At 33.0% G+C, this 15,452-nt stretch overlaps 1 pseudogene; it reads left to right on the top strand.

Annotated features, from left to right (window-relative positions):
• The window catches only part of LOC131047344 (disease resistance protein RPV1-like), a 76,781-nt pseudogene extending 67,744 nt beyond the window's left edge, over positions 1-9,037 (top strand).
• The last annotated feature ends 6,415 nt before the right edge of the window (positions 9,038-15,452 follow it).

The following is a 15,452-nucleotide window of genomic DNA, read 5'->3' as shown; positions in this document are numbered from 1 at the left end:
ATCGTGACATTTGATACGTGTCTATTGAATCCAATTCCATTCCGAGCACTTTCTGGTGAGCCATTTTCTCTTCAAAAAATTGGGTCGAAATAAAACTCCAACCATTGATCTACGATCATTGAATGATTTAAAATCATTGATGGATTTTAGGTATGTGTCACCCTTCACATGTCAAAGAGGTTGTGCTTATTGATACATCGTGCAGAGTCCGGACTCAATGTGATGTACTAATGTGATGTGATGTGCCTTGTCTATAATGGAAATGAATTCATGAAATCGCCAATAAATTATATATTTTTCCATAAAGAACAAAATATTGGCCAAAACAAATTAAATAATTTTCAAGTGGTGGATAAAAATCGCCAATACATTTAAATAATTTTTCCTTCAGAGTAAAATTTTTCGCCCATACAATTATATATTTGTTCGTTTTAACAAAAATTATTTGCCTCCTACAATATATATTTTCCCCATAGAACAAGTTATTATTTGTTAGAAATTTATGGAATTTTTTGTACCCTAGAAAAAAAATGGCCAATACAAAATAATTTTTTTCCCTATTTTGAAAAAAAAATTCGCCATCAATCTGAAAATTTCCCCCCGAAAATAATGTCTGATTCGCCAAGATTTTACAAGTTATCCCTGTGTGGAATTAAATTAACTCAAACTCAATAAGTTGATTAATGCTATTAGATTTCCACAATCCATGCTTATAATTCTCTTGATGCTTTTGGATTAGATTGTGTACGAAATTTTTAGCATCAATGTTTCGAATCACACTTTGTGATTCATCATCAGAAAGAGAAAAGAGTTCAAAAGAGATTTAACATCAATAAATTGAACTTAATCCTAATAAATCAAATCAATATTATTATTTCAAATTTATTTTTTATTCTTTTAAATTCAAATTTATTTTTAAATAGATCTATCATTTTAATTTTTTTAATAGACAGTATAAATAGAATAATTCAGTTTTAAAATAATTATTAATTAATAGAATTCTTCAGGTAAATATAAAAATTTAAGTCTTTTTATATATTTTTAAACAAATATATTTAAGATTTATAATATGCAATTATATTTTATTATTTTCAACTTTTCCTGAAACTTTTCATATAGCCACGGGTTTTATATATAGAGAATGTTGATAATAATGTACTTTTTGCAATTTCTATTGATCTGAGATGTCGTGTGTGAACATTAATTTGCATCTTTAATTGTTATATGTGCAGCTTTGAAGCTCAGCTAGTGAAGAGGGTGGTGAATGACGTGATTCAGACATTGGACAAAGTACCGTTAGAAGTTGCCGAGCACCCTGTGGGAATAGAAACCGTGACCAAGGATCTCATTCACAAATTTAAACTCAATTCAAAGGGAGGTGTGGTTAAAGCTGGAATATGGGGTATTGGTGGCATTGGCAAGACCACGGCTACCAAGGCCCTCTACAGCCAAGTTTATGCTCATTTTGATGCTGCTTCCTTTGTATTCAATGTCCGCGCTACTGCTGTAGACTCCATGGGCCTCACAAAATTGCAGAAAAAAATCCTCAAGGATTTATGCATGTATAGTGGAGAAGTGGACAGCGTTGATGAGGGCATATCTCTGTTCAGATATCGTTTGGGACGAAAACGTGTGCTTCTCATTTTAGATGATGTGGATGCTATGGAACAATCAAACGCTTTGGTTGGGGATTGGCTGGCCCCTGGTAGCAGAGTTATTATTACCTCCAGAGACAGGCACATTCTCCATGTCTCAGGGGTCTCCTCTGAATGCATCCACGAGATGAATGGATTGCAGATAAATGAAGGCCTCCAGTTATTTAGTTGGCATGCTTTATGAGAGCATCTCCAAATCCCACTCACCAGGATCTGTCCAAAAGAATAGTGGAAGCTTGTAAAGGGCATCCTCTTTCACTAGAAGTGATTGGAGCCTTTTTGTATGATAAGCATAATGACAGAGGTTGCTGGATGGAAGCTGTTGACAACATTACTCTAAATCCTGACATTCACAAAACACTCTATATCAGTTATAGTGCTCTTAGTGAAGAGGAAAAGGAAATATTTCTAGATATCGCTTGTTTCTTCATTAGAGAAGACAAAAAATGTCCCATGGTTTTCTGGAAATCTTTGTTCAGGACTGTACACACAGCTATATCTAATCTTGCCCTGAAGTTATTGATAAAGATTGACGACAATGGTGTATTTGATATGCATGACCATCTGCGAGATATGGGGCGAACCATCGCTGAAAAGGAAAAGCAGGGTACCCGACTATGGGAGGGAGCTCACTTAAGCACAATATCCAATGACATCAATTTCTCTCGCCTTCAACTCAATGGAGGTAATTTTCAAAGCTTTGCAACGTTGTGCAGATCTGGTCTTCGATTTCTTCACTTGAAGAACTTGCTCATTGATGGCATCACAGAAGACACGCTAGCCATGCTCTCTTCAAGTTTGATATGGTTAAGGTTGGAACAATGTAGATTTGCAATGCAGGAGCCATTTCACTTCAGTGATCACATTTTTCAACTGAGGATAATGGAAGTAGATGTAGATATTTCCAGCTTCCAATGTTCATTTTCTAATAATATTCTTGGCAACCCATTACAACTGCAGCATTTAGATTTGAGAGGTTGTAAAAAAAAAAATAATCTCTCTGATACTATTGGCAATCTATCACAGCTGCAGTATTTAGATTTGGGATGGTGTAGCAAATTAACTAACCTCCCTGATACTATTGGCAATCTATTACAGCTGCGGCATTTAGATTTGAGAGGATGTAAAAAATTAAATAATCTTCCTGATACAATTGCCAATCTATCACAACTGGAATATTTAAACTTGAGTGAGTGTACAAAATTAACTATCCTCCCTGATATCGTTGGTAGCCTATCACAGTTGCAGCATTTAGATTTGCGACAGTGTATAGAATTAAATAACCTCCCTGATACTATTGACAATTTATCACAGCTACAACATTTAGATTTGAGATGGTGTATAAAATTAAATAACCTTCCTGATAGCATTGGCGATCTATCACAGCTAAAGCATTTAAAACTGAGAGGGTGTTCAGAATTAAATAACCTCCCTGATACCATTGGCAACCTATCACAGCAGCATTTAGATTTGAGAGGATGAAAAAAACTAAATAACCTCCCTCATACAATAGGCAATCTATCACAGTTGCAACATTTAGACTTAAGAAAGTGTACAAAATTAAATAACCTCCCTAATACCATTGGCAACCTATTACAACTACAACATTTAGATTTGAGAGGTTGTACGAAATTAAATAACCTCCCTGATACCATTGGCAACCTTTCACAGCTGCAACATTTAGACTTGGAACGGAGTATAGAATTGAATAAGCTCCCTGATAGCATTGGCAATCTATTGCAGCTACAACATTTATATTTGGGATGGTGTAGAAAATTAAATAACCTTCCTGATACCATTGGCAACCTATCACAGCTGCAGTATTTAAACCTGAGAGGATTCAGAAAATTAAAAAACCTCCCAGCTACTATTGGCAACCTATCCCAGTTGCAGCATTTAGACCTGAGAGGATGTAGAAACTTAAATAACCTTCCTGATACCATTGGCAACCTATCAGAGCTGCAGCATTTAGACTTAAGAAGATGTACAAAATTAGATAACCTCCCTAATGCTATTGGCAACCTTTCACAACTGCAGCATTTAGATTTGAGAGGATGTAGAAAATTGATTAATCTTCCTGATAACATTGGCAATTTGTCACAACTACAAAATTTAGATTTAAAAAGATGTACGAAATTAAATAACCTCCCTGATAGCATTGGCAACCTATCACAGCTGCAGCATGTAAACTTGAAAGGATGTAGAAAATTAAATAACCTCCCTTGTACCGTTGGCAACCGTTCACAGCTGTATCATGAATTTTGCCGTCGATGCCTGCAATCAGTTGCAAAGAGAGATTGAAGATGGGAAAGAAGGTCCACAGTGAATGAGAACAAGTCTTATTCTTCTTGGCAGTGGTGGCAAAGAGATTGAAGGTGAGGTTACTTTCTTATTTAGAGTAGGAGAATTAATACACACTTTTTCAATTTTGAATTTGACACATGTATTTTGTGATGAGTTTCCAGAGATACCATCAAGTTTGGAAGTGTGGAGTTTAAACTTCTATCCTTTCTATGATGATCACTGGTAAGCTCTCTTTTCCAGTATTTAAATGATCTTATATTTCTCATACTTATTTCAGCAATATAATAAAAAAAATTTAAGATAATAAAAATCTTTATTTATAGAATGTTCATAGATTTAAAAATCTGTATTGAGCTAAGTTTTGTATATATTCAGTATATATATCTATTTAAAAGAAAATTCTTTTAATTAATAAAATTATTTTATTTTATTTTTTATTGAATATCTATTTTATTTTTCAATAGAAAAATAAAGCATAGAAATGATATACAAGTTTTTAAAGCTTAAAGATAAATAAATCATTTATTTTAATTTTCCTTTCAATTTGTTTTTATTTATTTTACATGTAATTATCATTTAATGATAAGAAATTTTTACAATCTATAATTTTATCTTGTGGTTTGGATTAGACTTTGTATGAATTTTATATCAAGTTTTGGATCACACTCTATGATCCATCATCACGATAATAAAGAGCAAAAGAAGACATAAAATGATTAGTTGTCAAGATTACACTAAAAAGTGAGGGGGAAGAGATTATACAAGGTTTAAAACAAAAGAGTGTTGCAAGATATGCAAGCAAGGAAAATTAAGAAAAACAAAAAACTATAAAAGAATAGAAAAAAAATGTAAAAGAGAATTAAAATAATAACTAAAAATTTAATAAAATACATGAAAAATAGAAAATCCAAGAAATATAAATCTATAAACCATTTTAAAAAAACTAACAAAAGAAAAGTTGGGATATAAGTTATAAAAATTTTAACCATAACAAACCTAACTAAAAAGAGGGGTAAAAATTTATTGGATCAAAGAAAGAGATATAAAGCAAGAATGGCCAAACGCCAGAAAAATTAGAGAACTTTATCACTATCCACTAAATGATCCAACAAATGAGACATATCCAGAGATAATTGCCCCTTATCCACAATATTCCACCTCTACCCATGATCAGATGCTCACTTGGCTAAACAATTAGCAACTCCATTCCACTCTCTAGGAATGTGATTAAAAGTAACAGATTCTAAGGAATTGCGCAGCTAAAGAATCTGCCTAATCCATTTCCATCCTGGAAGACCACAACTACGCTCCTCCGTATACAAAATAGCAAGAGACTCCATTAAATTTTTGGTATGAAAACCCTTATAAATTGAGAAAATAAACTGGATATCTCTAGAACTATCATGACCAACTCCACCAATACCAGCATGGTTAGGATTCCCCTGAGATGAGCCATCAGTGCTAAGTTTCAAAACTTTCTGAGGGGGAGAGGACGAGCAACCCAACCTGTTAATCTTCAGCAGAGGGTGACGACATCTAGCTCTCATTATCCACCAAGCATGCTACCCCCTAGGAGAAGAAGCACATCCCTGAAGAGGAAAATTAAACCGATTACAAATATCAACACCCCCAGAACCTACATTACTTAATAATTAGAAAAATCTAACAGCTACCCTAATATGCAAAATACAAATATCAATAAGAGGCATATAAATAGAATAAATTGGGTACCAATAAACACCTCTATATTAATTATGCCAAAAAATATACTAGCACTTGCACTCATAGGATGTTCAAGGACACACTAATAGGAAATTAATACGTAAAATTTAAATTTATTTCAATATTACATTAGATGAAGTTCTATTGTAAATATACGACTAACATATACATGTATATTAATGAACTATTATGCTACAATTTCAATTATACAAGACAAATAGTATTTCTAAAGTCCAAATTGAACATAATCATGAAATCTTGTCAACAAATCAGCACTTATAACTGACAATCTGAAATGAATAACTTCCGATACAAAATCTACTATTTTACTTCAATTCCATGTTATAATTTCAAAACGAAGCACACATAAGATGTAAAAAATGTACATAAAGAGATGCAATATTATTTGACAAACATGCCCACATGTATTGTGTGAATGCAAAAATAAATTTATAATTATACATCCAAATAATTTACCTCGGCAGACAACAAGAATAGGTTCCTGAATTTTCTGCAGATGAACACTCCATTGTTGAAAGCTTTGTTCTTACTATAACTGTGCTGTGTGTATGCACTGCATGCATAATTTATTTTGAAAGTATAATTATTTGATTGTCACGTACACTACTTAGGACTTAAATTGTTCTTCTTGTGCTCCATGACTTGTCTATCGCAATCGCTAAGAGATATATTTTACATAAATTAAAATGTTTTGAATTTTGACTAACGGGTGGATACTCTTGGTAAATTAAAGTCTCATTAATTTTCAAGATATTAATCATCAACCCTGTTCTATGGAAGTGAAAGTGATGCAGGAACCTCTTCCCCAATTTACAAATTCATTTAGCAAGAAAACAAAGATTGAAACACAACATTCAACTTTACTAAATTTCATTTCACCATCAAGCTACTGCAACTAATTAATTACAGCTGGGCCTGTCAATGGCCTTTCAACTCTGTTCGAAACCCTCTCAAACTCTATTTCCCTAAGCTCAAACCAATTTCCAAACAGCCTCATCTCATTCTAGTTTTTCTTCCGCTTATTCTCACCCACTACTCTGTTCTTAGGCTTATGCATTCCTAATTCCTCATTGGCCGATTCCCATCTTTATTTATTTAGCAGCCACTTTCCTCATCCACAGTCATCTTCCTCTTCTATTTGTGCTGGCTGTAACTCTCCTTCATTTGCACTTTTCCTTTATTGCAGAGGGCTCCCCTCCTTCTCAGACCTACGCAGCTCTCTTTATATTTTTTTTCTTGTTCCTAATCGATGCCTCACTCTTCTTGCTACCTCCAAGGTCAATACCCATTCTCCTCTATTTGGGCTGCTGCACACTTCTCCCATCCCTCCTCTTTTTATTCTGCAGCCATCGATTGCCTCCCATATTATTCGTTTTTTTTCGTTACTAATTTTATTCCCTGTTACCGACCTCTCTTGCTATATAAACGATTATATCTATATTTTAAAAAAAATATACGTAAAATAATGTCAAGATATCACATAATTATCTTGCATGTTTATTAGTTGTCAAGAAAGACATGAAACTGAATAATATTACATTCTTTTATTCTCATTAAAGTTCTAACAGTTTCATATACTTAAAGACAAGTGACAATGATTTTTTATTATTCAGAATAAGAAAATAATATTTATTCAAAATCTATTTTTTGTTTAAAAATATTTGTATATCATTGTAGATACCTCTAAACATAACCAAATTATTAATTGTTTTACCTTAACCCAGGCCACTATCTTCTTTCTTTACATGGCTTTTACTCTCCCATCGTCCCATCGTCCCATCTTATCGCCTTTTGTTTTTTTCACTCCACCATTATTTGATGACCCTACCAATTATCATCTGTTGTTCTATTTTTAAAATCATATTCCCAATCTGCAGCCTGTACTCCTCTCCTGGCAACAAAACGTATCCATCATTCAATGAACTGCAATATATTTAAGAGTATTTATTGTTTTGCCTCCATGTTGTAGTAATTACTCCATCTTTTCAACCTATACCTCTTCCATCGATGCACCTCTTTCATTGCATTAAGGCTGCAAACCGTTTCAAATTTTGAATGGTCAAAAGACCCACATCTACAGAAGTTGAGCTGGATATCCATACTCCGCTTTGATACTCCCTTTTTGGCATGGAGGCAGGTAGGATGATCCTGCATCAGAAAGATATGTTCTTCTAGCTCCAATGGGGCCTTCTATCTGCAATTTATCACCTATTTGAAACATAGTTTAGCCAAGTCTTCATTGTGAAATTATCTTAATTTATCAGCTGATGGATGCTATCTTGTTGTTCTTTCTAGTTGTATCAATGTTTTAGATCACATTCTTTGAATTATCATCAGGATGTTAGAGAGTGATCCAAAAAGATGGATCACAGAATGTGATCCAAAATGTTGATGCAAAAATATAAATACAATTGAATTCAAAAATAACAGCAAAAAACATAATAGATTGTGGATTGTGAAAAACTGATATCTTCAATAGAAACATATTTCCAAAATATTAACACGATTATTATAAGAGATATGAACTCCTGGTAATCTACTGGGAAATATCAAGTCTATGGTTAAATGGTTATCTATCTTTGCACAGATATTATGATAGAATATTTCTTTCTTTCTAGTTACCTTTACCTACTTGTTTTTTCTTTTACTTTATGGGAGTACAGATGAAATTTTCCTGGATAAATATAGCAGAACCTGATAGAAATTCTTTAAGGGTCTTTGGGCAAACCATTCCACAAGATTGTCAACAGTACTTTGAAAAACTTCATGGGCAAACCTTTCCAGTGAAACATCTGAGAACCACTTCGAGAAATATCTAAAACAAAGCATTAATAGAGTTGAATGTAAATTATTGAAGCATACAGAAATAGCATGATAATGACCCTGAATCAATTGTGTTACCTAAATATACATAATAATAATGTTGCGCGTTTGTGGCCACAGAATGCATCTAATAGTTATTTTTCCTATGCAGGATACATCGAGCTTCAATTGCCCAAGAAACCACATCAAGTGTGGCAACTACTCCAACACTGGCTGTGCAATCATCAGCAGCTAAACAGAGATGGTAAAAACAGTCTGGGGAAAGAAGAAGATGATGATGGGGACAATTTGTTCAAACAAATTCCAGACCAAAACAAGCTATTATACATATATAATGACTAATGACATGATATTATGCAAAGTTGAGTTCATTGTTGTAGCTTCTTATTCTACAAAAGCCTACCCTCACTATTTATACACACTCATACATTCATTTTAGTTGGTTGTTTATCACATCTATTTATACATCTACCCCTATTTAATCATTTTCCACTTGAATCTAGGTGTTATTCCATTGTAGGACAAATCAACGGATAGAGAGTCAACCTCACTACTATGAGCATGTCCTTTATAATTGCAATTTCAAATTTCAAATTTGACCAACTAGACCCCACTTTTGGTGCTATTTAATGTTATGTGCTAGTAGCTATAGACATTCAATTGATTCATTATAATCGTCTCTCTCACATCCTAGAATCCACAAACATTTGAAAGATTAATCATTCTAATTAGTGATGAATATTAACACTCTTCAATTCAATACAATTAAAAAAGATTGTGTATCTTGGGTATTTTCTTGTATTGATTTTGTTCAATTTCAAGTAGTTGATCAAGATATGATGCTCTTGCAGTTGGGTCATATGATAAACCTAACAAGATATTTTCAATACTGTTAGTTCCTAATTCTCAAAAAAATATAAGAATGGAGTAAATATTAGACAATATTACAAAGTTGAGATTTATAAATCATGCAAAAAAAACCCATAACACAAGGATATATTTGCAATCACGAATAAGTTCTTGAGACTATAAAATTGTCCTTCAATAAGAAAAAGATATAACACAAGATTCCAAGTAGTTAGATTGATATAGAGGAATTATTTCCAAGGTTTGGCAACCATAAAAGACATAGAACCTGATCTTCTTAACATTCATCAATTATTGAGCTTGTACAATTATATTTTATTTACATTTTTTCACTATAGTTCAAATTGCCAAAAATATCAATATTTAGCTCATTATTATAAGTTTAAATTAGTTGTACTTATGCATATGTATTTTATTGAATTATTAAACCTTAGAAATTTGGTTTTCCTTCATATTTTTGGTGAGCCCAATTATTCATATGGACAACCTAACATATCTTTGCTCTAGTTTCTAAACTAACATTCAAGGTTTTAGATATTCTCCCTTAGGGTTTGGTGCTTATTGAATCCTTCATATCTATCAACCACCCTAACAACCCTTGGATTAGCTTTGGGTTCTTTGTTTTACTAACTTTCTCAATTTGATACACGATTGATATTTAGATATAAATCGAATGATATATCATTTAATATAATTTATTTACCTTTATTATTATTTTTTAGCCTTTATTGCTTATTCTTGTGAGTCCTACACTCTTGGGTGGACCATTGCTTTCACATCATGGATTTTCATAGTTCTCTATCTTTGGTGGGTAGAAGTTTAGAATTGTGTCACACTTTCCTAAAGAAATGACCAACACAATTACATTTTTTTAAGTGGGATTGCCTAAAATCGATATTTATATTTTGAATTTTAAAATGATGCAAACTAATTAAATATAAGAATTTTAATGTATTTTTTAAAAAATAGTTGAATTTTTTTAAATAAATTTAAGAGAAGAATTGTAATTACCATATTCTTTTGAAAAAGTGAGATAGATGGAATCCTATTAAAAAATGAACATTTTTTTTTCTCATGTAGATAACTTGAAATTTTAGTGTACGGTTATTTAAAAATATATATATTTTTAATAAAATTTTAAAGCAAAACTTAATCAAACTATCATGGTTTTCATGGCACGTCATTTTTTGTTAGAATTTTATTATTTTGAAAAAATTATACTCCTTAGAAAAAACTATTTTCTCTAGTATAAAATATATACTCCATATTTAATAGTTTTGAGTGAATTATAATTAGCTTTATGTTTGATGAAAGTACCTCTAGCATACAATATTAAAATGAAATATTTTTTTACATTTTATACTATGAGCTCTATAAAAAGACATTTTCAAATTTTCATGAAATTACCTCTTAGTTGGACAAATGTATAGTTGAAGTTGAACATGTTGAATATTTTCCAAAAGAGGGGTTAAGATGTCACATAGGTTGTTGCATAGACTTTTGGGAAAAAGTGTTTTGACTAGAACACTTTTGTTCAAAGTCAAAATACCTTTACTTAAAAAAAAATGGCTAAAATGTTGATGCAAATTGAACATTGAACCTATTTTAAAATTAAAACACAACTATTTAATAGTTTTAGGAAAAGTAGTTTCACTCAAAACTATTTATGTAATATAGGTGCCAGTTAATTTTGGGTGGAATTTTTTTGCCCAAAACTTCTTTGTTGGCTAGAATCGCACTATGATACAGTTCCAAACAATTACCCTAGATTCTATTCATTCTTTCCTAACTTATTTTGAAATGTTGGTTTTTTTAATGACATTTGACTTCTTTGTTCTTGATTCACTAATGACATTCTATCACATAAATCATATCGCTTTCTTTGTGAACATATTATGTCAATACATTAGCTCTTTTTTTTTTTCACTTGGGTCGACTATGACCTTCCCTTCTCTTTTTGAGATCAGATGGTTCTCGTGCTCATTCTATAAAGATTGATAATTGTGTGATTGATTCTAGTTGTATTTTACTCTTGAGCACTCTCCTTCATATGAGACATCTTGTAACACATCTTTTGTGAAGGAAACACATGATCTATTTGTATCTTCTCTTTGTATGAAGTAAATACCTACATTAACACTAGTCACAAGCCTTCATTGAGGACCAACAAATGATAGCTTACCATCTCTTGTATCTGCATGTTTTTCTAAAATTCCATGATACGACAATCACTCCAACACAACATTTTGACATTAACTATTGAGTTGGGTGAGATTTAATAAGAATAGCCAATAGAAATGAACATATTAAAAAAGGTTTGAAGCTCCCACCAGTCATGTTGGAAGTAAAAGCCTCCCACGTGTTGATTAATAAGGGTTGTTTTTGTTAGAGTATTGTAATTTCTCCCATTAATAATTAAAAATGAAAGACAAATTGTAAGTGAAGTATTCTAGATTTATTTGACCAATTATTGGGACTAAGGTGGTTTGTCGACGTCAAAGGAGTATAGATTCTCGAAAGAAGGAAATTTCATCTGTAGATAACCAAAGTATAGTACACATCCCATTGGGTAAGACCTTAGAATAAACCTATGTAGAGGAAGTGAATGTGACAGACTGTGAGGATGATGATAGGAAGATTAATACCATTGATAAATCATTCACTATTGAATGCAAAGAAGAACCTAACTCTGAGGGAGAAATTGAGCTCAATGAAACAGATGGGATGATACTAGAAGCTTGGATGAATGAGGAGTTAGAACCATATTCTTGTAGGATCTTTGGATCCTAGAGGGAGTTCATATGATCAGAAGGTTAGTTGGGGTTGAGTCACCAGAAGGAGAATCCAGTACAGATGACACATTTGAGGAAGCTTCCACGGATGAAGATACTAGTTAGGAGGAAATATTCAAAGACATCTAAACTAATAGTCAAAATGATTAGGATGAAGTAGCTCACCCATTCGAACCACTCAAAGAAAAATATCACATATCACACTACCTAAATATTATGGAATTGGTGATTTAAGAGCATACATTAATAAGATTGAATTAAATTTCACAAATGAAGGCCACAAACTGGAGATATAGAAATACACCCTAATTTATGAAGTTAAATGTGTTGGTTCAACACGTGTATAAGAAGAAAAGTACGTGTTGGGAGGCATTCAAGGTCCCAAACAAAGCTAGATATTGTAGTGTCGCAAATTGTAACCGATCCAATTTACACCTCATGTTTGTGCTCTAACCTTAATGTGTCCTATCTCTATCCCCTATCTAGGTCTGATTTGACCCTATACTCCAACTTTGATGTCATGAACACCCTTGGTGGCTTCTATCATGGGAAACTTTCCCCCCTGGTTGCTTATTTTAGTCATGTTTGTAGAAAATCTAGGTTACCCCAAAATTCTATGGGGCCTCTCAAATGGGCCCTAATTTGAAATGGATTAGGTGTTATATCTCTCTAATAGCAGTTGATTCTTGAGGCTACACATAACTGTGGGAGGTCGGCCTAATCGGTAAATTACCTAGGGAACCCTATATAAAGACATCCTATCAATTCATTTTGATATTCATAAGATACCTTAACTATTCATGTCTTTGTGAAGCATTCATCATCAAGCATTTTCAGAGATTCAAGGCCGCATATTCATCATTCAAGCATTTTGGGGCAAATTTACATCAATCTTCATGCAAGCGTGTATGTGATTGGGATTTTTCATATCCACGTGTTTGTCATGTCATTACATTCAACATTTTTTATTACATTCAAAGAGAATTGCATCATCATCAACAATTGCAGATCTGAGGTATATATCCTTAACACTTGTTTCAATATTTGCATTATTTGATTTGTGGTTAATTCCAAAACTAGGGTTTGACTTAGGTGAACCCCTATCCCCAACATCTTTCCCATTCTTTTTGTGCGTATGAAATAGGTGTGGGAGTTGTACTAGTGAATTTCAATAATGTCAACAGTGACGAACAGGTTCATCTTTTGATGACAGAAAATTCAGAGGACCAGGGTGGATCTGTGCTTTCTAGTCTAAAAAAATCAGGTTCAATTTCTGGGAACAAGTTCTAAACATCTTATTTTGCCCTGATCTGAATTCGTGGCTTCGTGGGACATCTGTAGCTTACTGATTCTGTCAAATTACTTCAATTATTCCTCATTTTACCCTAATTTCATAATTACATTACAAATTCAACTAAGAAATGAGGAGACTCACACATCGCACAAAAATTAGTAAATCTGATCCCTATTATCAGCCCCTATTCTAATCAAAGTGTGGCTAGATATATTGGATTTACCCCCTTCTTTCAATGTATGGTTAATTTGGCTAGTTAGTTATTTTATTTGTTGAAATCCTAATTCCAAATTTATAGGTCATTACAGATAGCTATCAAAAAAGGAAATTTAAGAACATCCCTAAATATGATAACAAACTCTACATCTAATTCTTCTATTGGACATTGACACCAGTAGACCAAACATGGTACATGATCAATAACGAATGAAGGAGAGAAGACAAAACATGGGATGAGGTAACCTAGAAATTTCTCCATGCATTTTCTTTTTCTAGTGTAGATGTAAAGACACATCATGAATTATAAAGGATGAAGGATATTATATTTATCTTGGTAAGAGATGAGGAGTTGTTACTACTCGAGTTACCATCTCCAACCCCCAAGGCAGAATGAATTTGAAAATGTGTAGAATGGTTAGAAACCCAAACATTTGCAACTAGATAATGTTGCATAACTTGATAGGATGATGAGGAAAGAAAATATTTAGAGATCCAAATTGAGAAAGGCAATAGGGAGATACAAGAGTGTACTCGTAAAGGGAAATACTATAACAATTTGGTAAAATTATGGGAGACAAGCATTGCACCAGAAGGAGATCCTAAACTGATCAAAATGGGGGATTATTGGGATGAACAAATAATAGCATAGGTATATAAGAAATCCTCTCAGAATATCACAAATTATTTCCCAAAAAATTCATATAGATGAGAGGGATCAAACAAGAAGCAAGCATAGTGAAAATCCAATTGAAAGATGGAGCCAAACCAATTCGGAAAAGGCCATATCCACTTAACCCTAATATCAAGAGAAGGTGAAGACAAAGTAGGATAAGATGTTGAGTGTTGGAATCATCAAATTGGTAGAAGACACAAAATGGATAGGCCCTATGGTGATTCAAAACAATAAGACATGAGAAACAAGGATTTGTGTAGATTTTCTAGATTTCAACAAAGGCTACATTCACAACCCTTTCCCTACACCATTCACATAAGAGATCTTGGAATCAATTTTTGAGGTGAGTGGTTTACAAGCATGAAAAATAATCCATCTTGTATGAGGCTCATGAAGGCATTATTGGAGGACATAATGACAAAGAAACAACAACCAGGAGAATATTACTTTTCTAGTGTTATTTTTTTTCTGGATTCGATTGTGTGTATATTTTTCCATCAACGTTTCGAATCACACTCTATGATTCATCATCAGGATGAAAAGAATTCCCAAGACATGAAAGATGTTGAGTTGCAGATTTGAGGCAAAATATAAAGAGGAGAGGGGTGGGGGAAGGCACACGAAACAGGGATAGAGGAAAGAGAAAAGGAAAAGACCACTTGAAGGATGGGAGACCTAAAAAACTCCAAGGGATAAACCACCCACAGAAAAGAAAAAAGGAAAGCCAAGCACCACCTTCAAAACCACTAAAAAACAAAAAAGAAAAAAAAGAATTAGGGACAAAAAATTAAAAACTAAAAGAATAAATAAATGATTATAAATACATAACGGAATATACGCAAAGGCATAAACCAAAAGACAAAAACCCAGAAACAAATAAGAAAAGAGATATTTACAATTCCAAAAGATATGAGCATATAAAAAAACACAAGCTGAGGGCTAAAAGCAAATATAAACTAGAAAATAAACAAATAGGTAAATAGACCAAAGGGGGAGAGGGAGATGCACAAATGAAGAAGAAAGAGGGGGAGAAGTCAAGGAGGGGGGCGGGGATGACGCTGGAGGGCAAGAAGAAGAGGGTG

This window comes from Cryptomeria japonica, chromosome 10, assembly GCF_030272615.1.
Source record: "Cryptomeria japonica chromosome 10, Sugi_1.0, whole genome shotgun sequence".
NCBI lineage: Eukaryota > Viridiplantae > Streptophyta > Pinopsida > Cupressales > Cupressaceae > Cryptomeria > Cryptomeria japonica.
Note: the sequence above shows the minus strand (reverse complement) of the source record. Positions and strands in the feature narration are given on the sequence as shown.